This window comes from Lynx canadensis, chromosome B2, assembly GCF_007474595.2.
Source record: "Lynx canadensis isolate LIC74 chromosome B2, mLynCan4.pri.v2, whole genome shotgun sequence".
In the NCBI taxonomy this organism is placed as follows: Eukaryota; Metazoa; Chordata; class Mammalia; order Carnivora; family Felidae; genus Lynx; species Lynx canadensis.
In genome coordinates this window covers 43,892,674-43,919,882 of record NC_044307.1, presented here as the reverse complement: position 1 = coordinate 43,919,882, position 27,209 = coordinate 43,892,674, and the positions used below count along the sequence as shown (strand labels likewise).

The 27,209-nt window shown below is 48.4% G+C and overlaps 2 long non-coding RNA genes across 2 annotated transcripts in view; one reads left to right on the top strand and one right to left on the bottom strand.

Annotated features, from left to right (window-relative positions):
• Nucleotides 1-993: 993 nt before the first annotated feature.
• The window catches only part of LOC115514007, a 45,918-nt gene continuing 19,702 nt past the window's right edge, over nt 994-27,209 (bottom strand). Inside the window, exons 3-5 of the long non-coding RNA XR_003968856.1 lie at nt 26,183-26,339; nt 14,511-14,527; nt 994-1,005 (exon numbers count right to left, since the gene is read on the bottom strand). This is a non-coding gene — a long non-coding RNA (uncharacterized LOC115514007). The remainder of the gene's footprint in view (nt 1,006-14,510; nt 14,528-26,182; nt 26,340-27,209) is intronic.
• LOC115514010 lies at nt 5,342-26,264 on the top strand. Its single transcript, XR_003968858.1, has 3 exons — nt 5,342-5,352; nt 8,637-8,647; nt 26,185-26,264. It is a non-coding gene; the product is annotated as an uncharacterized LOC115514010 (long non-coding RNA).

Below are 27,209 nucleotides of genomic sequence, written 5' to 3'. Positions count from 1 at the left end.
TTAAAAGTTCTCATGATAAGAAAAGACTTTTGTAGCTATGTGTGGCGATGAAAGTTAGCTAGAATAGCTATGGCGATCGTTTGACAAGGTATATAACACAGAATCACACCGAACACACCTGAAACTAAGAGACGGTTATATGTCAATTATATCTCAATTAAAAGAAAAAGAAAAAAAAAAAGAGAGAGATGCCTGCTGAGAAAACCTGAGCCAACTGTTACATCTGCAAGGGGTTGGGAGGACATTTCCCTGGCTGGGAACAGTGAGACTGAGACCTGGAGCTTGCACCGTGAAGGGTGACAGCTCCAAGGCCGCTTGGAATCTTGGGAAACACACGGGTTTTGAAGCCCTGTAGACATGAGCTCGACTCCTGCCTCTGCCCTCCTGAGCTACGGCACCTGGAGCAAGTTATTCACCTTCCCAAGTCTCAGTTTCTTTATCTGCAAAATGGGACTGCCAAAGTCTATCTCCACAGGGAGGATTAAGCAGCCAAATGTGCTTACCTCACCAAGCCCTCAGGCCGGCCATTATTCTGAGCTAGGTAAATGATTTGCTACTGCCTTCAGGGTCAAGTGCAAAACCCTCAGTCCCAGCCTGTGAACTTTAATACAAACATATCCATTGTTGTAATTTACTTTATAGTCAGAAACTGATTTTTTAAATGCTTTTCAGAATATACACCACAAGATATAAAGCTCAACAAAACTTTGGCCGGTAGGGGTGCATACAAGGAAAGGCCCAGACCTGTCCATTACGGGGGTCAGATATGGCCAGTAAAAAACTCACGCTTATCAGTAGAGGGCGAGGGTATTTAAGGTTGAAAACCCGGGGCTCAGGGGTCTCCTCAGAGTTTCTCCGGCTACAAGATTCACCTGGGGAAGACAAGGAGGAGTGAAAGAGAGACTCTCACCCCCTGAGCCCGAATGGGACTGGGAACCACGTAAAGCCACAGGGTTTGTGTTCCTCACACATTCTGCCCAAGCCTGCCTCTGGTCCCCGTACACCCTGGGACAGGAGGAGGCATTTCAGGAGTGGGGTGTTGGGTGGGGAGGCAGCATCAGGTTTTAGAAGCTGAATGTTTTCTGTCGACCCCTTCACAATAGAGGTTAAATGCCGGAGTCCAAATAACCAGCAGTATTCCAGAAGATTCCAGAGTCTTCGTGGGAGTCCTCAAGCCACTAACCAAGCTAAAACACCCTCTCAGATATTTAGGAAAGAAAAAAGTGTTGTCCTCTTTTGCTTCCAAAGTACATGCTACGGACCTGGGGGCCCATCTTCCACCTACCTTTCACCTCCCCAGGCCAGAGTGTGCATGGCCCCGGGAACTTGTCCCTGCTACCACAGAAAGAACCCAAGCCAGCCCTGGGTGGGGATAGACTAGCCTCATCTTCGGGAAAGGACCAGTCTTCCTAGTAGCTCCACCATGGTGGGTACCAAGCATCTTCTCTCTCCACCCAACTGGTGGCCAGGATGGCAAAGGGTTGCCCACGGTTGGAGAAACTATTCGGCAAGTGTCCTCGCCTGAGCTCTGAAGATGACACAGGGATTTCCTGGAGTCCGAGGCTCCCCTCCCCAGGGTTTCCACCCTGGCATGTCCCTCTGGTCCTGTGGTTCCTGAGAGGGCATCCCTAGAGCAGTTTCGGTGACACAATCAATTCGGCAGAGGAGCCCTCTGCCTCTGGACTGGTCCAGGCCCAGGCTTCCACCCATGATGTCAGTGCACTGACCGGCCAGGAGAAGTGGGTGCCCTGGGTGTAGCCTGGGTCTTAGTCGAGGTGAAGAAAGAGCTTTTCTTTTTCTTTTTTTTTTCAAATCCAGTTGAATTATGTGTTTTTATACAGTCTCAGCAATAACTATTTTTTATAACACGATGCAATGTGGACAAAGATTCCTGTTGTGCACAAATCGGAACCTTATAAAAGACAGTGTAGTGACCGCCTCCCAACACGTGGTACTTACATAAAGGACCCCTAAGGGGGTCCTCGTTGCACCCCTCACCCAAAAACCTCTCTCCCACTGGCTTATCACAGCCAAGGAATTGCCATCTTTAGAGTTACATTGCTTCGGGTCAAAATAGTGTCCCCTGTCAAAATATAAAAATTCTGGAGAGGAATGACACACAGAGTATCAGTCTCCAGCATCTCGGAATCCATTTATCATGTTTTCATCACCACCTCCCCGTCACACACAGCAGACCCTCCCTGGCTGCCTGCACCATTCCCTCCCCCTCCCCCACCCCGCCCCACCATTCATCTTCTTTTCTGCCAGCGACTGCTTTAAGAAACAAAAAACAAAAAAAATCAGTCCTCGTCACTTCCCTGCCTAAAAGCCTTTGTTAACTCCCCTTCTTCTACAAAATATAACTCGAACTCCTTAGAATTCAAGGCCGCTCACATTTTGGCTCCTGCCTGGAGATGACAGTCCTTCACCTGCCTCGCCCACACCCTAGGTGTTTCCCACGTGGAACCAGGCTCTTTCACACCTACCTTCCCCATGCTGTTCCCATGCCTTTCCTCCACCTCTCCCCCTGAAAAACTCCGCGCCACCCTTTGAGACGCAGCTAAGACCCAGCCAGCCTTCAACAAGAACGTGCTCTCTTCCAGCCCCCTTGACGGTCAGCTGGGAGGTTTCTGGATGGGAGGAAGAAGTGCTGGGGTACAGGACAAGCAGCAAATACACTGCCCGTGGGCCTGAAGAGAGCAGGCGAACACTGGAAGCCTAGATGAAGGAGAACCATGAAAGGGCAAGGTCCCAGGACAGGCGTCACCCACCTAGTCACGTTTTCCAGGCCAGCCCAAGCTTAGCAAAGAGTGCTGGCCACTTACAGCTCTTAAGACCTCCTTGCCAGAGCTTGCGTCCGGGAACGTGGACCCCAAATTACTTAGAAGTAGGTTTAAATTTCCAAATGTGCGTATGTTACCTCTTTGCCCTTAGTGTCTACCTTCATTACATTGTAGGCAGAAAACAAATGCTCTATGTTCCTGATGTTTTTTTCTTAATTCAGTAACCTTTCTTTGTTGCCTAATATATGGCCAGTTTCTATAAACATTTACGCAAGAGAAAATCTAGAAGCCCCAACGGCGGGGTGCAGGCCTCCCTATATGTCCACCAATCTTTTTCAGTGGGTTATTCTGATTGTCCGCAGCCGTGCTCACTGTGGTTGGCATGATCTTCGGGGCATCGTGTGGAATTCTCCCCCTGGGCTGATGGGACTCAGTGTCTTCTCGCCTGCTCGTTCTCTACAGACCTATCTGCTCTCGCTCGACGCAGAGACCCGTCAGCTCTAAGGGAGGGAGCGCTTGCAAACCACAAAGCTTCACGTGCAGATTAATTGTTACTGTTGAAAATCTTCACAGTGCCTCTCATCACCACGAGAAGAATAAGAGCACTTTTGTATTTATTTTTTTTAATGTTTTTATTTGGGGGAGAGAGACAGAGCACGAGAGAGTCAGACACGGGATCCGGAGCAGGCTCCGGGCTCCGAGCTGTCAGCACAGAGCCCGACGCGGGACTTGAACCCAACGAGCTGTGAGATCATGACCCGAGCCGAAGCCGGACGCTTAACCGACTGAGCCACCCAGGCGCCCCAAGAATAAGAACACTTTTAATAGTTCTTTTATCAGTCTTTTCACTTCCCGATTATCACCCCACATGCTGAACGCCTTCTGTGTGCGGGTTATCCTGCTTCTCTCCTGGCTTTCCCTCAGGTGCCCATGACGAAATGTCATCAGTTGCAGAGAGAAGTGTCTTGCCCAGACCCCAAGGTGATAAAGCGGCAGAACCCAGAGTAGAGCACAGGTTGGCCTGCCTTTAACAGTTCTGCTTTTACTACGTTTCCTTTAGTGGCCTGAGTTGTTTTTCTAGTGCGGAAATATTTCATACATACATGTAATAATGTACATGATGCCATGTACAAGGTATAAAGAATAACAAAACAAAATCCACGTCCCCACCTCACAGCCTTAAACAGTACATCCTGGATGCTTTTGAATTCACCTGTGGGCCCACCTCGTTCTTTCCCTCCGACCCCTTCCGCAGGGTAGCCATTCTTCTGGGTTTTGTGGGTAATTTTTCCACCTTGCTCTCTCCTCAATAGTTTCGCTCTGCATGCATACACACGGGTGTGTGTGACGTCAGGCATCTGAGTTGTGCGTAATCCTGAACTTTACCCAGATGGGTCCGTACCACAAATATGCTTCGTCAACTTCTGAGGTTCATCTGCACAGATATGACTAGAGGAATAGATTCCTTCTCGTTGCTGTACAATACGCCGCTATACGAATATTTTACCATCTACTTGTTTCTTCGACTATTGGTGCACACGGAGATGGTCCCAACTTATTTCTATAACAACAGTGCCTTAAATGCACTCATCTTTTGCTGTACATGTGCAACAGTTTCTCTAGAATGCAAATGCTAGGGGAGCGTCTGAGTCAGCTTGGGCTGAAAATGCCATTAGGCTGGGGGGCTTGAACAACAGAAATTGTTCTTCTTCACAGTTCTAGAGGCTAAAAGTCTACAATCAAGGTTCCAGCATGGTCAGTATCCGGTGAGTGCTCTCTTCCAGGCTTGTGGACAGCTCCCTCTCACCGTGTCCTCACACGGCAGAGAGAGACAACAAGCTTTCGTAAAAGGGCACTAACCCCCCTCGTGAGGGGGTCGCACCCTCATGACCTCATCTAAACCCAAAGGCCCCATCTCCGAATACCATCGCTTTGAGGGTTAGGGCTTCAACATATGAATGAGGAGGGGGGGCAGGGGGCACAATTCAGTCCATAGCAGAGTGGATTGCTGGGTCATAGTGTATGCATATCTTCAACCTTCCTGCCTGTTGCCAAACTGTTGTCTAAAGAAGCCAGTTTAAAATCCCTGCTCCTGGGGCGCCTGGGTGGCGCAGTCGGTTAAGCGTCCGACTTCAGCCAGGTCACGATCTCGCGGTCCGGGAGTTCGAGCCCCGCGTCAGGCTCTGGGCTGATGGCTCAGAGCCCGGAGCCTGCTTCCGATTCTGTGTCTCCCTCTCTCTCTGCCCCTCCCCCGTTCATGCTCTGTCTCTCTCTGTCCCAAAAAAAATAAAAAAAATAATTAAAAAAAAATAAATAAAATCCCTGCTCCTGACCAGTTTCCTAATTCAGACAACCTTCCTCCTTCATTCTGCTTGCCATCAACATCCTTCCAACAAATTCAAAATGGTTTCTCTCTGGAAGTTTAAGAATCTCCCATGCGTCATGGCCTGTTTCTCTTCCCTGACCCCTCCCGGACGACCTTGCCTTATTTGCCCCGCCTCCCACCGACCTCCCTTTCCCCTCCCCTTCCGGGTGATGACATTGGCTGACACACACCCACACCTCACCTGTGCTCTGGAAATCTGGAGCGTGTCCATGGGCAGAGCACAAAGGAGCATTTGTCTCTCAAAGGCACTTCGAGAAATGGTGCCCCAACCTCTCTGAAGGAGACAAACAGTTACAGAAACGGTGGACACTGAACAACATTCTGGAAGAGATCCAGGAAATCATCATGTAATACCCCCTTAACAAAGGAGGAAATGAAGGCCCAGAGGGGAAAGGGCTTTACCCAAGGTCACCAAGCAGGTGGGGACAGCTGTGCTGGAATCCCGAGTCCTGTGTTGTAAAGCAGAAGTTACCATCTAGGCAGTCTTTAGGGACAGAGGTGCTATCATTCTATCTCTGGGCTTTGGATGCAAACAGCCAGTTTCATCGTAATCTAAAGACAAAAATTAAAACTTTCTCAAAACAAATCGCTTTTGGGGGGAATTCATTATTGAGGGCTACTTTTAGGTGCAAAGATAACCACGATCAGTATATTATAACAAGGAGTTTGTTTATAACATATGACAATTAATACCTCGTTACCCACTTTTCCTTCCTTCATTCAAGAAGTACTTACTGAGCAGCTGCCGTGTGCTCACGTGCCCCCTGGCACGGGGGATCTACCAGCCAAGAAGAAAAGCTGGTGAAAATCCCTGCCTTTTTGGAGTTTGCTTTCTAGTGGACAATGACAGGTGATAAAAAAACAAAAACACAACAAACACGTAGAAATATCAATGTGTACGTGTCTCTGCGTGTGTCAGGGGGGTAGCCCTAAGGAGCAAAGCCAGATAAGAGAGGGGGTGGAAAACACAACCAGTAGGGGGAGCTCTTTTTAGCAAGGGTAAGGTCTCCAGGCAAGGGGGGAGTTGAGCTTGAGCAGAATTCAAATGGTTGAGAGAGAAAGCCATGCGGTTATCAGGAACAGCACTCCAGACTGAGGAACCAGCATGTGTAAAGGTCTGAGGCGAGAGTTCCCTTAGTGTCCAGAGAAAGAACAAGGAGGCCCATGTGGCTGGAGCAGTGTGAACAGGAGAGGGGAGTGGAAGGAGATTAAGTCAGAAGTGATGGGACCAGGGCACACAGGTTTTGCACATCGTGGTAAAACCTTTGGGTTTGGGGTGCCCGCGTGGCTCAGGCAGTTGAGCATCTGACTCTTGATTTGGGCTCAGGTCATGATTTCACGGTCCTGAGATCGAGACCCAAGTTGGGCTCTACACTGACGGCACAGAGCCTGTTGGGATTCTCTCCTCCCTCTCCTCCTCCACCCCCCTCCTCCCCCTCCCCCTCCCTCCTCCTCCTCCTCTTCTTCTTCTTCTTCTTCTTCTTCTTCTCTCTCTCTCTCTCTCTCAAAATAAAAACAAACAAAAAAACCCTTTGGGTTTAACCTGAGTAGAATGAGAAACTCTATCAGTTTCCCATTGCCGCTGCAACAAATTGCTGTAAACAAACAAACTCTGTGGCTTAAACCACACAAATTTATTACCTTGCTGTTCTGGACATCAAAAGCCTGACATGGGTCTCACCGGGGTGACATCAAGGCGTCAGCAGGGTTGGGATCCTTTGTGGAGGCTCCAGGGGGAGAATCCCTTTCCTTGTTTGTGTCTCCCAGCTTCCAGAAGCTGACCTCATCCTCTGGCTTGTGATCCCCTTTCTCCACCTTCAAAGCCAGCAGCAGGGGGTCAGATTGTTCTCACATGGCACCCAGATAATCCAGGATACTTTCCCCATGTCAAGGCCCATATCTTTCCTCACATCTGTAAAGTCCCTTTGCTGTAGGAGGTAACACACTCCCAAGCCCTGGGCATGAGGCTGTGGACATAGTGGGCGCCATTAATCTGCCAACGACCAAAAATACTGGAGGCTCTGAGTAGAAGGATGAACTTTTCCCTAAACAGCTTCTGGGTGGGAACAGACCGTGGGAGGCAAAGGTGGAGGCAGGAAGACCAGCGAGGCTGCTCTTACATGACCCAGGCAGGAGGGAAGGGGGTGTGGATAGGAGCAGTGGAGGTTATGAGAGGCGGTCTTGTCACAGGTGTATTTTGAAAGGCAGACTGGCCCTGGAGGGTGACTGAAAGCGAAGAGGCAGGGTGATTCCAAGGATTTTGTTCAGAGTCACTTTGTTGGAGAGGATGACGCAGAGAAGGGAGGGCTGGGGGGGTGGGTGAAACCAAATAGTAATATGCCCACCAACAAACGTGAAGCTATGCATGTATTCCGGCCCCCAGCTTTCAGGATCTTCTATTTCAACTGGGAAATCATGACACACAAAGTGACACAGCGGATTACTTACTGACACATCAGAACTGACTCCTACAAATGAGCACTAACCCAGAACTGTCATCCCGGGAAGCCATATACATTTATTCCAAGGCTGCTGCCAAAGTATTCTCGGAATTCCTTTCTAGGAATTGGATTGATTTATGGACCATACAAGAAAATTGGCCCTGCTGTTTCTCCCTCACCAGGTCAGCTTAAAACATTTAGTGTATTCACCGGGCCTGACTCGACTTCCAAAAAATGGAAACTGTTTTTCCTAGTGGGACAATATGCCACCACTGAGGATACTTGAGTCTCCAGCTATGGCTGTGTCACTGGAAAAGTCAACTACAGTCTCCAGTGGTGATGAAATTTCCTTCCACACACCGCGACTCCTTCAGTGGAAGGGAGAGCCACCTTCCTCCTGGGGATCCAGTCGTTATGCCATTGAATATTGAGGGGAAGTCTTCCAAATGTGGGTGAACATTGCGTCTTCTTCCTAGGGTGGTTTTGAGGAGGAGATCAGACATTTCATATAAAGCACTTAACAGTGATGCCTGAGTAATATAGGAAATCTTGCCTGAGATTGTTCGCAACCCATGTGCATGATCTCATCTACTAGATCACTGCTCACCTTTTCTTTTTCCCTGGAAGAACCTGCCGCTATCCAGCTCCGACTGATTTTGTCCCCTTTTGTTTCTTGTCTGGTTTTCCTAAAATTCCCTTTGAGTGACTTGGCTGCCTAGTTGGTTGTGGAGGTCCAGCGGGTGAGCAGTGGTCTTCTTCTCCTTCCTTCTCCTCCCTTCCGCTCTCTCCTCTGACTGCCAGGCCATCCTGAGACAGGCAATGGCCCTGGCATCCTATAAATTATCAACTTCTCCCACATCCTTTGTGACTGATAGAGATGTCAACGCCTGGTTGGACCTCGCCTGCACAGAACAGCATAAAGATTTCACAGGCTCCGGGTGGGAAACTCTCTTTGGCGATATACCAAAGGAAGAAAGATGAAAACTATCTGTGTAAACCTTCGGGTCTCCATCCCTTTCAACTCAGCCAACTCCCAGGTTTTCCGTTAACCTGAGAAATAACCACCTGCCAATGCCAGGAGGGCTTTCTCTCTCTCACACAGGGAATTTCAGAGACATTTAACAGGGGGTTCTTGGAGTCTATGGCTCATGCTTCACATCCAATTTGCCAGTGGCTAAGTTGCTTGGAATTTTAATCTAGTAGGGGAAATAGTTTTGACCAGCATATCTTTGAGAAGCACCCTACCCACCCTGCCGCGAGATGACAGAATAATCTTCTGTTTTTCTTGGTGTGGCCAAAGGTTGAGTGGGAAACTTGGGGGTCCTCTCCACCCCATCCTACCCTTTCTCCCCCTCCTCCCCTGACTCCACCCCACCCTTAAAGGGGAACCCCCATGGTTGATCAGGCCATTGTCCATACTAGATAAGAAAATTGATTTAGAAGTCCCTTGCTCTGTGCCTGGCATACAACAGGTACTTTCTTTACGTCAGGTTGTTTTCCTCATCCTCCATGTTTGCTGACCAAAACCATAAAGTTCAGATGCCAACGTTGAACTGGCTGTGAAGGTCTCCATCCTGCAGAACCTTCCACAGCCCATTTATAACATCACAGTCTCCCGTAGCTGCCGATGTGATGGACCAGCCACGCCTGTCTTTCTTTCTGAGGCTCCAGGACTTTGCAGAAACTTCCAACCGCTTGATTTGACAAATGACTTTCTGAGTAGAAGGGGGTTTTAAGTTTAATACATATCATAAGAGACATCAGAGCTATGCTCAGGAGATCAAATAGTTTCTTCAGCTAAGAATGTAAGCATTATCCCTATTAATATCTTTCCAACAAAGGCCCTGGGCTCCCCACCCCCGTTTCTCTGTGATCTCAGTTTATTAATGTTGCCGTCCCCTCCCCCTGGCTAAGCTACCCTCACCGCAGACTCTCATTCCAGCCTGATGTATACCCTCAATAGAACACACCTCCTTGGCAAGCATTTAATGTAAAAAAAAAAAATCCATCATCATAAATCGTAAAATCAAACAACTGAACACCATCTCCTGGGAAATAAAATCTGAAAAGTTAAGGAGGGAAAAGAGAGGGCTATGATTATTTTAATCCTATTCCAGATGCTTAAGTACTCTCCCCAAACAAAACCCAAATTAAACACGAGCCTATTCAAAGGGATGATGACTGCATACGGTGCATAAGACAATGTTTGGCAAATAGTAGATGCTTAGTTAATGTTTATTTAAAAATAAATAAGCACATACATAACAAGCAGACCCCTGGGCCATGCTCGGTCAAGCTCCAGCCTGCCAGACAGAATACGTTGCTGTAACTAAAGTCCCCACCAGACCCAGGGTGCTGGGATTTTCAAAAGCACCTTCACACTTATTAGCTTGTTGGACTAGTGCACCCTATCGAAGCTTGCACCTGGCCTTGAGAGAATGTAGCTCTCTGAGGTCCTTCAAAAAGTAGATTAATGCAGACACCCCACACAGACACACACAGTGAGAAAATCCTGTTCCCACAAGATCTGGGAACATCTAAAGATTTGGGGATCTCTGTCCACACTAGAAAAATTGCTGCGATTGGCAGGCACTGGTTCTTTATCAAAACTGGAGTGAGGGAACCTCCTCTTTACCACCACCACCCACAAAAAAACGTTCCAGAAGGATATCGGCATTGTAGGATGAATCCTTTGGCCCTAGAGAAAGTCAAAAGGGCAAATGTACCAGCCAGAAAAGTTCCCTTTCCCTTAGCCAATCTGACCCTGAAACCAATGGCAAGTCACGTGATGCCCTGGCCTCAGTTTACGCACCCGTAGAGTGGAAACAAAGAGGTCAACTCCATCTACCTGCCGGGATTCTGGGAGAAATCAAAATCGGACAGCGTGAGAAAGATTTTTGAAGGGGTGGAAACTTGGATATACAAACAGGCAGCAATGAGAGAAGGACAGATGGTGGGTGAATCAAGGAGAGAGGGTTCTCGGCATTGAGCTAAAGGGGTTCCCTGCCAAAATGGCCCTAAGTATCAGAGTGAGAATGTCACAGCTTGTGTTCTCTCATTAGGGGGCTCCGTCCTACTACCTAGCTTCAGATCCCTGGCTGTCCTGGGTGTGAATCCCAGAGCCTTCATCGACCAGCTGAATAACCTCGAGCTGGGCCTTTGGCCTCCTTATGAGCAGGGCAGACTCACGCCTTCTTCCTCACAGGGAACCACTGGAAGAATCCAGTAAGGCGGCCAAGGCCAGAGCACACAGTATGTTCTTCAAAGAGACCATCCCGCTGCCAGAGACCCTCACGGGGAGAAGGAGCGTCCTTACAGCTTCCTGTGTAAATTTGTCTCAAGTTCTGCTTCATTGCTCTGGGTTTCCTCCAGCCACCCTCTCTGTGGCACTTTCAGGAGACTCAGAGGGTCGCATGCTGGGAAGCAAATGGTCCTTTGCCTCATGCTCTGATCCCCTGCTGGTGGAGGTGGTGCCCGGAGGGGAGGAGGGACAGCCTGACCTGTCCCTGGTGGCAGCTTTGCACGGATGGTCCTAGCAGCTCCCGGAGACCCCAAGCAGCGTCCTCAGTGGGAGCGTGAAGCAGGAAAAACCTCCCGCATGGTTTTCCCATCTGCATTTCAGCCCATCCCCACCCCTCCCCACCCCCCACACCGCCAGCAAGGCCCAGATCCCCCCTCCCGAGAAGTGCTCCACTAGTTTGCCCACACCCGGCTTCCTGTCAGAGAGACCCAGGCGGCACTTAGGGTTCATCTCACCCAGATTCTAACTTGGTCCTTGAGCTCCTAGATGTCCTAGCAGACAACATGGGGGCACTAGCGATATTCTCGGTATTTGTAAAAGCTTTGGTAAAGCCTACGTGGGCCTCATAGGATACTGGACAGGCTACTCGTGTCTCAGGTCTCTCTGGAATGGAATTGTATCAATTCAGTGTGATCACTCTGGTTAGCTGATGCTGATAAAAGTTCTGATTAGAAGTCGGTAGTTATCAGTGCTGTTTGTAAAATAGACCCACTTTTCTTTTTCTAAACAAGGAATCCATGGGGGAAAAAAACTAATGAGAGTACTCTTTGGTGGTAAAAAGGCAAAACCCACCAACTTCCCTGTTTTATAGGTGAGGAAACAGAGTCCCAGGAGTTAGATCTCCCCTACACCCATGTGGTTTCTCTGGGACGGACGCAAGATTACAAACTATAACCCCAATGTTTTGCTTCCAGTGCTGTTGGTACGAGCTGTTTTGCTACATCCTCTCTACACAGACCTGTGCATTACCAGGGGACACCTCGTAAGAAAACTATACGTTGTTGGCCAAGTGATGAACGTATGACAACAGGTCCTTCGAGAACTGTGCTGCCCATTAGGTAAAATGCATGCGGATATTTAACTTCAGTTTCATTAACATTAAATGAAACGTCCAAGCCAGTGTCTCAGTCTCGTTTGCCCCATGTCAAGTGCTAAGTAGTCACAAGTCATATGTGGCTAGTGGCTACCATAATGGATAGTGTGGATAGAGACCATTTCCATCCTGACAGAAAGTTCTGGGCAGTACTGTTCTAGAAGCAGTGACTCTAATAGGAAAGAGTCTGGGCCCCGTGGTTGGGCAGAGCGTGGAGGCACTTTGTAGGTCACCGAGGCTCTTCCTGGACTTATGATAGGAGGGTCACCAAAGACCTGGGGACCCTAAGAGAGAAACAGCCTGAATGAACATCGTCTCCCTAGACTGGCCTTATGGCTTCCAAGACCAAAGGCTGCTCTCAGGATTCAGCCACACTGAATATTTGCAAGTCACCCTGTCAAAGGAGAAAGAGCAGCAAAACGGGAGTCAGGAGAAGGGGGTTTCAGCCCCGGGGTTACCTTTTTCCAGCGGTGTGCCTTCAGCAAGTGGCTTCCTGTCTCTGGCCCTCCATCCCCCACTAGGGAACAGTCCAGTCTCCTCATGCCCTAAAGTTCCACGCTGCCCACTGTCCCCTCATCAGCATCATCTCGTCCATCAGCCTTGGGTATGTGGCTTATCTTTCTTGGGTGTGTGCATTTAGAGACTGTTTCATCCCAACCCAGGGAGCAGCAGAGAGGGCAGATGAGATCGCCTTGGCCGACATCAAAATGTGTTTCCACACAGAGAAAAATTTCTGAAGAGATTCAAAAGCAGCTGAAGGCCTTTGGGTTGGTGTTTTCCACACAAGGGTCCAGTAGAGGGGGGTATTGCATAGAGGCGGTTTCCTAACGGGCTTTGCCTAAAGCTTGTCATTGTGCGTGCGCAAAGTCAGAGGGCAGGAAATGTGTCTTTCTTCCATCCTTGCAGGACCCCAAACGTCCTCTCCTTACACAGGGACCTGATGAGTCACAGTTAGAAGCCTTGCACAGGCCCAGGAAAGCCCCCTGAGCTCTTTCCCTGCCTTGAGCCCTGATGAATTTTCCCTTCCCATTTCCAAATTATAAAATTGAAACTATTTTCTCAGGTGCCTTATTCAGCAGCTGTCCAAAGTTGGAACCTGGCAGGATCAACAATTTTTTTTTTAACAGCTCAAAACGTACTCATGTCCCAGGTGAGTTTCCCCCTTCTGTGCCTCCCTGTCCTTCCTCAGAGTAGACTTTCCTCGTCCAGCACGGTTGCCTGAGACCCTGGCAGTGCACCTCTTTTGATAAAGAATGCTTCTACGGGAATAAAAATGCATTCCCCATTCACTCTTTCCTAACCGCCTCGTTCTCCTTCCCACTTTGACAGCTGGACTCCAATCCTCCTCCCCAGCTGGAGGTTGATTGACAGCCACGGTCCACAATCTCTCACCACCTTCTGGGAATGAGACTCCCCCAGCCTCAGCATGACATCTGAGAGCCAAGGGTTCACTGGGATTTCCAACTCCTGGGGTTCCTCTGTTCGGTTCTTCAGAGGTAGAGAAGAGAGCGAAAAAGGTCAAGAAGGCCCCGTGGCTATGAGCGCCCAAGGAGGGGTGGATGGGGGCACCCATCCTTTGCAACTTCACTGTGAGATCTCCACAGAAGGGCTCTTTTCCTTGTACATGTCTCATTTCCGGTTCAAGGGTCAAGGCAGTGTCTGGACCCAGCCTCATTAGCATCATCCGGCCCTGGTCTTTCAGTGCCCAGAAGAGTGGAGGGGTGGGGGTGCGCCGAGGAGAGTGACCTTCCATCGTGACACTTTCTGTTTAAACCAGAGGCACCTGTCCCGGTAAGTGAAGCCACCTACAGTCAGCTCAGCTGCTGTCTTAAAGCAAAGAGAACATGCAGAGGGAGATTTCATTCCCTGAGTTTGGTGTCCAAGCTGAAGAGACAAAGGAGGGGGAAACAGGGAAGTCATCGAGCCGCATAAGGTGTATTTGGTAGGCTCTCTTGGTGAGAATTCTCAAAATAGTTTCTGAAGCTCTGAACTGTTTGGAGAACGCAGCCACAGTATATACAGAAATAAACGCTCCGTGTCCATTAGGAGGGCCTGTGTGTGTAAAGGGAAGGAATGTGCAGGCTTTGGGGCCAGATGTTGGTTCAAATTCCAGAGCCACCACCTTCTACTTGGATAACTCTGGACAAGTCACCTAGACCTGTTGAGCCTTCCTTATTTTCTCATCTGTAAAATACGATGGGACCTACTTTCACAGACTTATTACTGCAAGAAATCAACGAGATCATCCGTGTAGAAACACCACGCCTGGCAAATGGTTGACACTCACTAGATGTTAGCTACTATTCATTACTTTGCTAATAAAATATATGTAGCATTCTTCCGAGTGTAGAGATAGAGATGCATGAGGAAATCCTCTTTTTCTAGAAGCTATGGGAATTTCTCTAGAATCAACATTCTGATGCCTGCGTGACTTGTTTGACTCCGATTTTGAGACCTACTCCCTCAAATTTGCTTCCCACCCTACCCAACATCCTTTGTGTCCTACACACGACTCTAACATCCCTTAGAGCTGTACAAGTGACGCCCCATGGTTCAGATGGCTGGGAGAGTATTCGTCAACCCAAAAACAAGTATTTCTCAGATCTAAGGGCAATAAAACCCTGTGAAAATGCTCCCCTTCCCCCCCCCCCACCCCAGCCCACCCCATACTGGAAATCAGTTGCAGAGATTGGATCTGTCCTCAGTTTAGGCCTACCGTGAGCCCATATCTATGTTCTGGGACACTCCAGACCCCGCTTATAGCATCGTGGTGGAGCCCAGGGAATATGTGGGGCACCGTGCCAGCAGCCCCATGGTGGGCAGGGCCCCACCCTCAAGGTGTTCCGGAGCCTGTGCTTCGGTTCCCTTCCCTGCCCTCAGCCATGCTCTGGGTGCAATTCAGCGGCAGCACGGCTCCCGTGGGCTCTAACCCCACCCTGCTGCCCCTGCAAGTGAGAGGAAGATTAGCATGGAAGAAGAACCTTGAGTCCACACAAATCAAGAAATAAAAATAAAAAAGGAAGGAAGAAAGAGCACTGTCACCAAGTTTGAAGACCTGGAGATTGGTTAGAAATGAGCTATGACACGTCCCAAATGCCCAGTAACATGGTGCCACCCATAACCGAAAAGCGCGCTGGGTTATTCCGTCATTGCGCCAAACTTTTATTCTTTTTTTAGGTTTATTTATTTATTTTGAGAGAGAGAGAGAGAGAGAGCGCGCGCGCGCGCACAAGCAGGGGAGGGGCAGAGAGAGAATCCCAAGCAGGCTCCACAGTGTCAGCGCAGAGCCTGAGACAGGACTCAATCTCACCACCGTGAGATCATGACCTGAGCCGAAATCCAGAGTTGGACGCTTAACCGACGGAGCCACACAGGCACCACCAACCCCCCCCCCCACCCCACCCCACCACCAAACTTTTATTGCCAGATCCTGGAAAGGTGAGAATGAACTAGACACAGACCCAACCTTCAAAGACCTCACAAGGGTGCAGGGGAGACCAACAATGTAAGACGCTAAGTGCCGTGCAGGACAAACACAGGGCACGGTGGAGAGAAGCCCCAGACTAGAGTGTTGAGCAATTGTGTCTAGAACCAGGAGGCCCAGGCCCTAAGATAAGAGAGTCAGTGTGGCGTGAGCCATGGAAGGCCTTTGGGGACGTGGAGGAGGGACAGGCTCAGGGAGGAGCATCGGAAGCCACCAAAGGTCAGAGGGCTCAGGTGCACAGGCCCGGAGGTGGGAGCTTAGGAGGGGGTGGAGGAGCCTAATTCCAAAGCCTGCCTTATTCCCCCACACCCACGATTCTCTGCGTTGCACCCAGATTCACAATGCACAGAATCGTAGCTCAATCAGCACTGAATTCAAAAGAACATTTAGAAAGGGTATCAGCACTGAATTCAAAAGAACATTTGACGTTTATCTCTCCGACCCTCCAACACTGAAATGAAGACCACGTGTTGGGCTCTAAAGGTCAAGTTCTAATAGCATCTGACCTCTCGCCTAGAACATCAGGACACATGTCTTCCCGTGGCCCTTGTCATGCTGTGAGCCAACGGCCTCTTGCTTGGCATGTGTTATGAAAAGAGCCTAATAGTATTAGCTTACTAATAACAACTTAAAAAAAAAAAAAAAAGACCTCGTAGCATAATAGAAGGAATAAAATGCCCCAGACAGTGCACTTAACCCTGCTCCCTAAGTCAGCAACTATGAAGGTAAGTGCTCGTTGTGAGCTGGTAGGTCTAGTCTACGTGCAGACCCAAAGCCAGCTCAGCCCCACACTTAGGTAGGATTTCAGAGGCACCAGGAAACCTGCTCTCGGTGGCAGAATTCCAATAGGTTACTTACATTTTGAGTGAAGGTAGTGGGAGTTTGGGGTTTTGCTTACTTGTTTGTCTTGCTTTTGGGTAAGCAGTGGAAAACTCCCTTCCAGCAAAATTTCGCGGAGTGCCCTATGCATATCCTAATAGCAAGTTCTTAAATAGTGTTTACTGCGTGCCAGATGGTTTAACTCATTTGGTCCAACAACCCTCTGAAATAGATACAGTGTACTGTTATTGCTAATATTTTACAGATGGCCAAACTGAGGCACAGAGAGGTTTAATGACCTGCCCAACATCACACAGCTGGTAGGTGGTGAAGCCGGGGTTCCAATTATATTCCAGAGCCCCGCCCTCTTCCTGACCCCACGGCGTGGCCCCGATGTGGAAAGCCTATCAAAGCAGCATGGCCCTTGCTGGAGCCTGGGGAGAGGGCAAGGGTTTCCAGGCTCCACAGAGTGACCCTCTGGCACATCCATGGAAGCTTCAGACTCCATAAAACGCAGTTCTAGAGCCCCCTGGATTGAGACATTATCTGCCAAGAGTCATGTTAAGAATACACCTCCTGGGGCACCTGGGTGGCTCAGTCGGTTAAGCGTCCGACTTCAGCTCAGGTCACGATCTCGCGGTCCGTGAGTTCGAGCCTTGCGTCCGGCTCTGGGCTGATGGCTCGGAGCCTGGAGCCTGCTTCCGATTCTGTGTCTCCCTCTCTCTCTGCCCCTCCCCCGTTCATGCTCTGTCTCTCTCTGTCTCAAAAATAAATAAAACGTTAAAAGAATTTTTTTTTAAATAAAAAAAAAAAAAAGAATACACCTCCTTTCAGGAAGGAATAACAAATTAGTACATTAGTAGGAATCGCTTTTCAAAAACCAGGTTCTTTACGAGAACGGTACACAGGGCAGGTCAGCAGGGACAGGGGAGAGCCCAGCCACAGGACAGGGACGCCGGCAAGGCAGACCTGGGTGGAGGGAAGCCTGGAGTCTGAGGAGTATGAAGGGAGGGTGATGGGAGAGATGGTACCTTCAGGAGAACAAGCACCCTGCCCAGCAGGCGAGCTGGAGAGAAGGCCACAAGCAGGGTGCTTGTGCGGCCCATTTGCAAGGGCCTCTGGGTAGACAGCCTGCCGAGGGTAACTCCCGGGCGGAGGCATCGCGTGACCCGAGCTGTCGGAGGTGTGGGTGAGAAGAATAGTCTGACGTGAGAGTGTCAGGGCTCCCCAGGAGGCGACGCTCAGGGTTTTCAGTTTCTATCTTGATGAAAATGTTGCAATTTTCACAACTGCTGCGTGAATAGAACCGTGACTCGCGACTCGCATTTCACAGTCGGCCTGGAGAGCTTACTGTATTATCACGATTCTGACAACTGCACGCTTTTCAGGGGTGATGGGATAGAATGTTTGGCACCAGGGGCGTGTCATAAGGGGGATGGTGGGACCCACACCGCCCCCACCTCGTGTCCTAAGTTCAGTACCAGAAGCCAGTGATGTATGTAGGTTATGGGTCTCGGTGGACTGAGAGGTACACGACACATTTTGACATCTCCACGTGTGTGTTTTCTGCCTGTTTTCTCCCCATCTCTGAGGAATAAAGTCATCCTCTGTAACTTCATGAGATGAATTACTGGAGGTTCATCGTTGTGTTTTGTTTTGTTCCGCTTTTTAAAGGTTTTGACATTTGAATGTTTAAACGGTAGGAGTTTGAGCAGCAACTTCCAAGATAACGTAATTTAAGAGCTGATGATACACGCAATTAAGTCTTGACACTTTAAAGGAACGATTAAAACACTTAGTGAAACTGAAAACCAGAGTTTTGCCCTTTGGTTTCTGAGGAATCAAGTCAGAAAATCTTAGTCTCTTGGGGAAAGAAAGAGACGTGGGGGCCAAGTCTCGTCACTGATGGATGGGCCCCTCGCATCGTGTCCGCAACAGAAGACATAAGTATCACTCGCCAAATGAGCGAATGAAGGACAGTCACGTATATGTGAACAGTCCATACAAGTTGAGATATAGGATCCAGTCGTCCCGTACTTAGGGACCATTTTCCTAATTAAGATTTTGATGATACTTCATTAATCTTAGAAATGGCTTTAAGCAAGAAGGGCAGCCACTTGAATCTTTCGACAGTTGTACCTCCCATTTGCTCAGCACCCTTCACTCCGGTCCACATTTTCAGTTCTCAGAACTCCGGTGGGTTGTGAAGGCCCGAGGTAAAGGTCACGGTCTCCCCTATCTCATGCCATCACGTTTTTCACTCTCTCTCTCGGGTGCTTTTGTGGAATAGAAACCTAATTTCAAGAGACTAGTTCTCATTAGAAGATGATTCATTTGGAGAGTCTGAAACTAGTGACTGTTGAGTTGTCTACCTGTACAGGCGTTGAGACAGACCCTTAATCACTGTTATTTCATTTAATCCTCCCAAGTGCAATTTTGCCCATTTTAGGAGATGAGGAATTGTGGCCAGGGAGCCTCGTCCAAGCCACAAAGACAAGAGGGAGCAGAACTGGGATCCCAAGTCAGGCTGAGCCCAATGACTGTGATCTTTATATGGAGAGCTAACAGCGGAGTTCACATGGGGACGGCCAGGAACAGACACCTTGACGGGGAGAAAAAGCCAAACCGGGAAGGCTTTCAGACTGATGGGTGGGGTGATATTTGGAGGCACCCTCCTGCTGCACCTCAATTTCAACTGCGTTTGACCAGGCAGATGCTGCAGGGGCCTCCAATGGGTCACAAGCCCACTCTGGTCCCCCTCCAAGCCACTCTCCACCCTCAACCAGAGTGATTGAAGGCAAGTCTGATGAAGTCACTCCCTTGTCAGAAACCCCTTAGCACTGTCCATCGCATTCAGAATAAAGGCCTCGATCCCCACATGCCAGAAGGACCCACCTGACCCACCCTGCCTACCTCCTCCAGCTCATCTCACCCTCTGCCCAGGCTCTCTGCTCTCCAGGCATGGGGCATTCACTTCCTACTTCCTGCCACAGGGCCTTTGCATGCGTTGTCCCCTTTCCCTGAACGCCTGAGCCCACTTTGCTCTCCACCAAACACCTTCTTCCTCTTTTTCCTGCGGCAGCTTCAATGTCCTTTCCTCAGAGAAGCCCCTCGTGATGACAGGTTAGGCCCTCCGCGGTGCTTTCCAGTGCCCTTTACGTTCCCCTTTCATGTCACTCATCACCGTCAGAATGGGATCATTGTTGGCGTAACCGTGTGTCGAGTGTCATCCCACACCCCCACCCTGCGGAGGAGGAGATTTGGATTAAGTGACACCCGTGAGACAGGAACCCACCTGTCTTGCTCATTACTGTACCCCCCAGCATCTGCTGTAGAGCCACACAGACAGGAGATGCTCAATATACGCCTGTTCTGCCCAGGAGGCAACTAATCATGGAATCAGAAACTTGCGGTTCTAGTTTCGGGCCCAAGGCCCCGGTGTCCCCAGTCACGCTTACTATCTGATTTCCCCAAGTCTTATCAGAACCCATGCGTGAGGAGCCGGTGGAGAAACGTGTAGTGCACATGTTACAGGAACCCTTCTACCACTCTGTGATCCCCCTCTCGCCACCACATCCTAAGAGGCCGAATATCCGCTACAGCTAACATTTATTAAGTGCTATGTTCTCACCAGTGCGTTAAGAGATTTTCGTACAACCTAAGTCCACACAGCGTGATCCTGCTTAACTGAAGTCGGCTCCTGTCCTTGCTCTGGTCGCCTCCAGAGGCCCCATCTCACTTGCAGGAAGAGCCTAAGGCTTAGGCAGGGCCTGTGAGGCCCAGCAGACTGGCTCCTCTCTGACGGCATCCCCGACTCGAGCCTCCCTGCAGCTCCTAGAACCCACCTGACCTGCAGCCTTCCGGGCCTAGGCACCTGTTATTCCTTCCACGGGGTCCCCTCTTCCCCAGACAGCCACACCTCTTGCCCTGGAATCTGCTTCAAACGCCGCCTTGCCCAACGACTGTTCTGCACTCCCCCGGCCCCCTCTCCCGCTACATTCTCCACTACCACTTTACAACACCTAGCATACTCCCACTCTTACTGATCTATTTACTTTCCTGCCTCACCCGATTGGAATGGAAGCACCGGGAGGGCGGGACTTTTGCCTCTGCTGTTCCCTACTGTTCACTGCCTGGCAGGAAAGGGGGGCGGAACTCAGCAGACTGTGGTTCCAAATGTTCTCATTTCATCCTTACGTGAATCCCGGGCGTGGGGGTGCACACACCATCCAAACGCCTTCCTCGCCACCCGTTTCTGTCAGGGCCACCCCTGCACCCCTGTGGTCGTGGGGGAGGGGGGCAGTAGAGAAGAGAACCAGGAAACGCAGGCTTCCCGACATTCTGCACTCACACCACGCCCCCAAAGCCTGCTCTGAAGCAGGTGTCCCCTTTCAATTTCACGCTTCCTCGGTTGAACCCAAGGCCGGTTTCTTTACATATCAGTACTTTATTTTCAGCCGTTCATGTGTCCATGAATGTTGTAGCCAGTGCTGCCTTGCGCTCAAGACGGAGGCCCCAGGTGAGCGAGGAAGGCCCAGCCGGTCAGAGCTCAGTGAGATAAGCCCCCCACCCACCCCCCCACCCCCCACCCAGAGCTCAGTGAAAAAGCCCCCCCCCCCAAGTGGCCACGTTACCTTCTTTCTGTTGCACCATTCTCCTGCCCATTTATTTTTCTAGTCTCAAATATAGATTCTGTTACCTTTCAAAATATGGGGCATTTAAGAAAACAGTGTTTTAAAATAGTGCTCATGGCTAGAACTGAGAGAGATTCTTTCATACCTCGCGGTCACAGCCTCCAAGGGCGGAAGGGATGCAGGTCGGTCCCAAGTAGGAAAACAGCACTTTTTAAAACCAGGCAAGGGGTGTGTTCCCGCATACGAGACAGGTTCTGGGCCCGGGAATAGCAGCGAACTTGGCCGTTTTTCGTTCCAGATGCCATTTCTCTGAATTCTTTCCCCATCCCAAGACTGCCCAGAGCGGTCGTTCCCTGCTCCGAGCGTTTCGCTTGTGTTTATGGCCTTGTCGTCATCTCACAATAAGTACCCAGAACATGGGATCCCCACCTCTGGCCCTGAATCTGCCCTTCCATCCCTTCCACTAGCCTCGTGTCTGTGTCAATGCCAAAGCTGCCCCTTGTATGTGCAGGACCACCAATTTCTTCCACTCCATCAAGGCACTCTGCTTTCAACCCCCCCCGCCCCCGACCTTTCCTTAAATTCCTCTTTACCCATCATTGAAGGCTTCTGCCCCGGTATCTCAAGGAGGCGCCTCCCTCCGGCCTCCCTGCCCAAGAGTCTGAAAAGGAAGGAGTAATCATAGCAGAACCAAAATCAATGTCAGGTCCAGCTAATGTGAGCAGAGCACGCTTTCACCAGGTGTTCCAGATCTTGCCCCCCCAGGGGCAGATGAGGATCACCAAAGCAAGGGGCAGAGGCAAACACCCGGCGATGTCACTGATTTGTGGAATCTAAAACACAAAGCAACCAAACAGATATATAAATAATAACAAAACAAAACAGAAAAATAATATAAAACCAGGGAGGGGGACAAAACATAAGAGACTCTTTTTTTTTAATTTTTTTTTTAATGTTTGTTTTCATTTTTGACAGAGACAGAGACAGAGCATGAACAGGGGAGGGTCAGAGAAAGAGGGAGACACAGAATCGGAAGCAGGCTCCAGGCTCTGAGCTGTCAGCACAGAGCCCGACGCGGGGCTCAAACTCACAGACTGTGAGCTCATGACCTAAGCCGAAGTCAGGCGCTCAACCGACTGAGCCACCCAGGCGCCCCCGTAAGAGACTCTTAAATACAGAGAACGAACAGGGTTGCTGGAGGGGTTGTGGGGGGTGGGTGGGCTCAAGGGGGGAGGGGCATTAAGGAGGACACTTGTTGGGATGAGCACTGGGTGTTATACATAGGGGATGAATCACTGGAATCTACTCCTGAAAGCATTGTTGCACTAGATGCTAACTAACTTGGATATAAGTTAAAAAATAAATGAATAAATAAATCAATAAAATAAAAAATGAAAAAACAAAAACTAAAGCAAACAAACACGCGAAACAAAACTCAGAGAGAGAACAGTGTGGTAGCAGCCAGGAAAGGTGGGGGCGGGGGGGGGGAAGGGGGTGGGTGAAATGGGAGACGGGGGTCAAGACGCACTGCCAGGAATAAAATGAGTAAGTCCCACGGACATAATGTATACAATGGGGACATTTGTCAATAAAATGGTATTGCATATTTGAACATTGCTGAGAAGTACATCTTAAAAGTTCCCATCAGGAGAAAAAGAAAATTTCGTAACTTTGTAGGGGGACAGACGATAACCATCTTGCAGCGCATACGCGTATCGAATTCTTCTGGCGGGTGCCTCAAACTAATGTTATGTGTCAATTCTACTTCAATTTAAAAAAACCTGGGGAAAAAAAGGCAAAGAGCAAGGACCTCTTATCCTCTGTGCTCACAGGTGAGACTGTCAGAGTGAGCACCTGCTTCTAAATAGACAAGGTTTCGGGCACCTCGGTAGCTCAGTCAGTTAAGCCTCCGACTTTGCCTCAGGTCATGATCTTACAGTTCGTGAGTTCAAGCCCTGCACTGGGGCTCTGTGCCGACAGCTTAGAGCCTGGAGCCTGCTTCAGATTCTGTATCTCCCTCTCTCTCTGCCCCTTCCCTCCTCATGCTCTGTCTCTCTCTCTCTCTCAAAAATGAATAAACTTAAAAACATAAAACAAAATAGACAAGGTTTGGACTTGACTGCACATTCTGATTAGAAGAATTATCAGAGCTCTGTGTACCCTTAATTCATTGATGCATTTCTTCATTTCTGCAGCAAACAGTGATGGAGAGGTTTATTTCTTTGACTGCTAAAGGTTTTACAATCTAATCTGCAAGAATACCCTATTACATTGCAAATAGTCTTACAAGGTATTGCATCTTACTGAATGGAGTTCAGTTTGATAAAATTTAGTTCATTCATTTGAATCCCCATGGTAGTTTCCAGTATGGCAAAGAGCACTACCCTAGGGCTAAGGAGAACCAGAGAGGAATCCTGTCAATTCTACTTACTGCTGATTAACCATAGGAAAGTCACATGACTTCTCCAAGCCTCAGTCTTCCTTATCCATAAAATGAGGGATACTTACTGTCCTACCTACACCATAAGAGTTGCTATATCTTATTAATCTCAGTGTCCTTGGCAATCAACCCAATGCCTGACACATACTAGCCTTTCTCAAAACATGGATGGAACTGAAAAGATTGTAGTTAGGTTGAGTCAGTGATAACCAAGGACCTTTTTGTCGAATCAAGCATTACAGATATGAAAGCCTTGTCTCTACTTAACAGAGTTCTGTGCATATTTCAAGACCTAAGTCAAATACAATTTTATCCATGATGTGGTCCATTTCCCCAACCCCAAGACAGAAAAGAGCCAGGAAGGACAGATTCCCACTTTGAGTGCCTGAAATATCCTCATGCAGCTAAATCATGCTGGACAGACACCATCCCACCCTTTCTCCAACCCCAGAGCACTTTGCACCTCTCAGGTCACTGCCCAAACTGTCTCTGCGGTTCCTTGAAGATGTGCGTATCTTCCTCCCACGCCAGAATATAAACTCTTTGAAGGCAAGTCCAGGTCTTACTCAGCTTTGTACCATCTGTCCCGCCCACACCCAACGCCTAGCCCAATGGCTTGTGTCTGATCAGTGTAATAAATATTTGTTTGTCAGGTTAACAAAAACATCATGGTCTTTGGTTTCAAACACGACCAAATAAAACATGGTCCAAAATACTATTGAACCTTTAAACTAGTTTACTCATTTATTTTTACCACCCGTGTCTTGAATTTGCCCCTTATCCTTGAGAATTTTGCAGCATGCCCAGTTCTCTTATCTAACAGAATCGCTGCTCATTTGACTGTGTGTTCCTACCAATTGTTGAACATGGTGGCAAAATGGCTAGCTGTTGGTCAGAACCTCGTGGCACCTGTTCCAGAGCGTGGAGTTATTTGCTGGGAGGCAGGTGCTAAGCTAGGACTACATTTCCCAGCTCTCCTTGCACCCAGATGACACCATATAACTAGCTCTCATCAAAGCAATGTGAAAAAAGTGGATGACTGTCACCTCTAAGGCCAGGGCTTTTAAGAAACTGATAGGGCTTCTCCGCTTTCGTTTTCCCCTTTGCCGTCTGGAAGCAGAGGACTTTGAGGTTCTATGGGGTGGGAGAGCCACAAGATGGAAGCCTGGATCCCTGAGTCGCCACATGGGGGAAAGCCTCCTGCTTTTTCTATTTAGTCTATTACATGGGCAAGAATACATTTTAACTGTATTAAACCATTGGAATTTGGCATTTAACTGTTGCAACAGCTAGTGTTACCTTAACTAATATGAGTACCTACTATATGCCAGGTGCTTCCCACAAATTATTTCCCTGAACACTTGTAATATAGCCCTGCATGGTAGGTGTTATTGCTATCCTTCTTTTTATTTTCCAAATGAGTAAACTAAGACACAGATGGGTTAAGTTACTTAGACAGGATGTCACAGCTAATAAGTGTTGGAGTTGGAATTTGAGATTTGTCTGGCTCCAAAGGCTATGTTTCCCCACCCCACGCCCCCCCCCCTTCCCCACTACATCATCCTGTCTCCCATCCGTCAATGATCTTGGACTGTCTTTGAAATCATTTTTAAATTAGAGGTTTCTGCCCTGATTCTGACCTACACTTTTTAAAAGCACTTTAGATATATGTCTCCCTTTCCTTCACAGAACTCCTTCCATCACCTGGAAGAATTATGTATTCCAAGCCCTAGAGTGTTCTACAAAGGCCTTAATTTCTTCCTCACCTGTTTTGACACAAATTTTTTTTATTACTAGAATTGAATTCTTTCTCTAAGGAAATATTTCAGCTTATTACTGCTTGGCTTCTGATTTTTCACCAGTTATAAAGGGTAAAAAGAGAATTCATTATGGGTTTTAGGTGGGGGGCAGGAAAAAGAGTGGGGAAAAGAGGTTGTATGAATTCATGAAATCCCACCTGCTTCTTGCTTGCTTGAGAAAGTCTCTCGAAACCTTTGTACTAATTCTCAGGCACTTTGTTGATAAAATTTATGCCACCCACAGTTACATCTGTGTTAGCTCTGTTTCTTATTTACTTTTTGACTGAGGTGTAGAAAAGTCCAAATGACTTATCCAGAGTCATATCGTGTTAAGGGGCAGAACTAGAAAGCAAATTATATCAGCATGAAAAGGAATAGAAAGAAAGGTCAGCATAAACTCATTGGTAAAAAGGAGCTTATAAAATGACAGGGGATTTTTTTCCTTTTCTCTTTACATATAAAATGACCCTTATCCAACTCAGGAAGAAAACAAAATGTAGGCAACCCACGTTGTTTTTTCAAATCAACTCCTTTATCTTCAAAACTAGCTCCTTTATCTACTTGGGCAGCAACGTTTCTAAAATGTATATACTTGTGCCCTTCTTAAAGTATATTCATTGTTCTTGATGACTCAAGGCAAACATCAATTATGGAACCGGATTTTTAACCGATGATGTCTCCCGAGAATACCAAAGAAAACAAGGCTGTTGATCTCTGTACTAAATGTCCTCAAAGTAGTGTGTATTATTGGTCCAGTACATTCCACGAGGGCTGAGTCTTTGGTCTCTGTTGTTCAATAATGTAGTTCAAGCACCTAGACCAATACCTGGCACACAGTAGTTGCTCAGTAAACATTTGTTTAGTGATTGAATAAACGGATGGGTATTTTGCATCGTAACCACTCCGTCTCCTCCTTTTATACCAGGTCATTTGTTGTCATTATTCGCTCTGCCCTTAATTTGCTATTTCTTTTTTTTTAACCTTTGTTTATTTTCTTGGCACAGACAGCGGACGGGAGAGAGTCAGACGGCAGGCACAGAGTCGGAAACAGGCTCCGCACGACGGGCACGGAGCCTTATGTGGGGCTCGAACTCGCAGACCACGAGATTCGACCTGAGATACAGTCAGACGCTCAACCAACTGAGCCACCCAGGCGCCCCTTAATTTGCTATTTCTAACCTGTCGTGGGTTGAGAAACTTAAGAAGAAATGATACAGAGAGACAAGAGAAATTATAAGATAACTCAATAAAACTTTTAGAACTTTCTGCAGTGATGGGAATTTCTCTGTCTACTCCTTACCGCTAGACAGCTAGTTGAACAGCGAGTTCAGCTCAGGAACTGAATTTTAAGTTGTATCTAATTGTAATTCATTTAAATTAAATTTAAATAGCCATGTGTGGCTAACGGCCACTGTACTGGACAGCACAGATTTTGAATGAGGTGCTAAATTAGAGTCAATAAAGACTTGTCTCAAGGCCAGGGGACAGATGTTGTGAAAACTCGGCAGCAGAATTTTTTGTTTTAATTTCCTTCTGCCTTGTTCTGAATGAATACTGAAGCCAAAGGCTCTCCAGCAGACCTCGATGTGGCAGTGGAGTTAGAGTGACCTGTCATGGATACTCCTGGTGCCAGGTAAACCTGGAGAAATCCAGCATGGCGTGAACCCTTCCATCCCGGTCACTCAGAGCAGGGAGAGGACAGAAAGAATGCCCTGAGAAACCCAGGACCAGCTGAACGAAGAGTCCCCTCCGGCACAGAGCACATACTGGCACCAGCAATGGCAATGACAGCACATTGATGTAGGGCTCTGTTGGAGTTGGGGTGGAGGGTTGATCCCCAGACTTGCTCACAATTTTTTTTTTCCCCACACAAGGCTTTCAGCAACCAGAACTGGCAAAAAAAAATTCTTCTCTGTCCCTATCCTAGAGGCAAGTATCATTTTAATTCAGCTGGGAAGCTTAGGGTCTCTTGTCTGACCGGGTATGGAGCGTCCGTGTCCTGCAGGGATGACTAGGTGGTTTTGTGAGT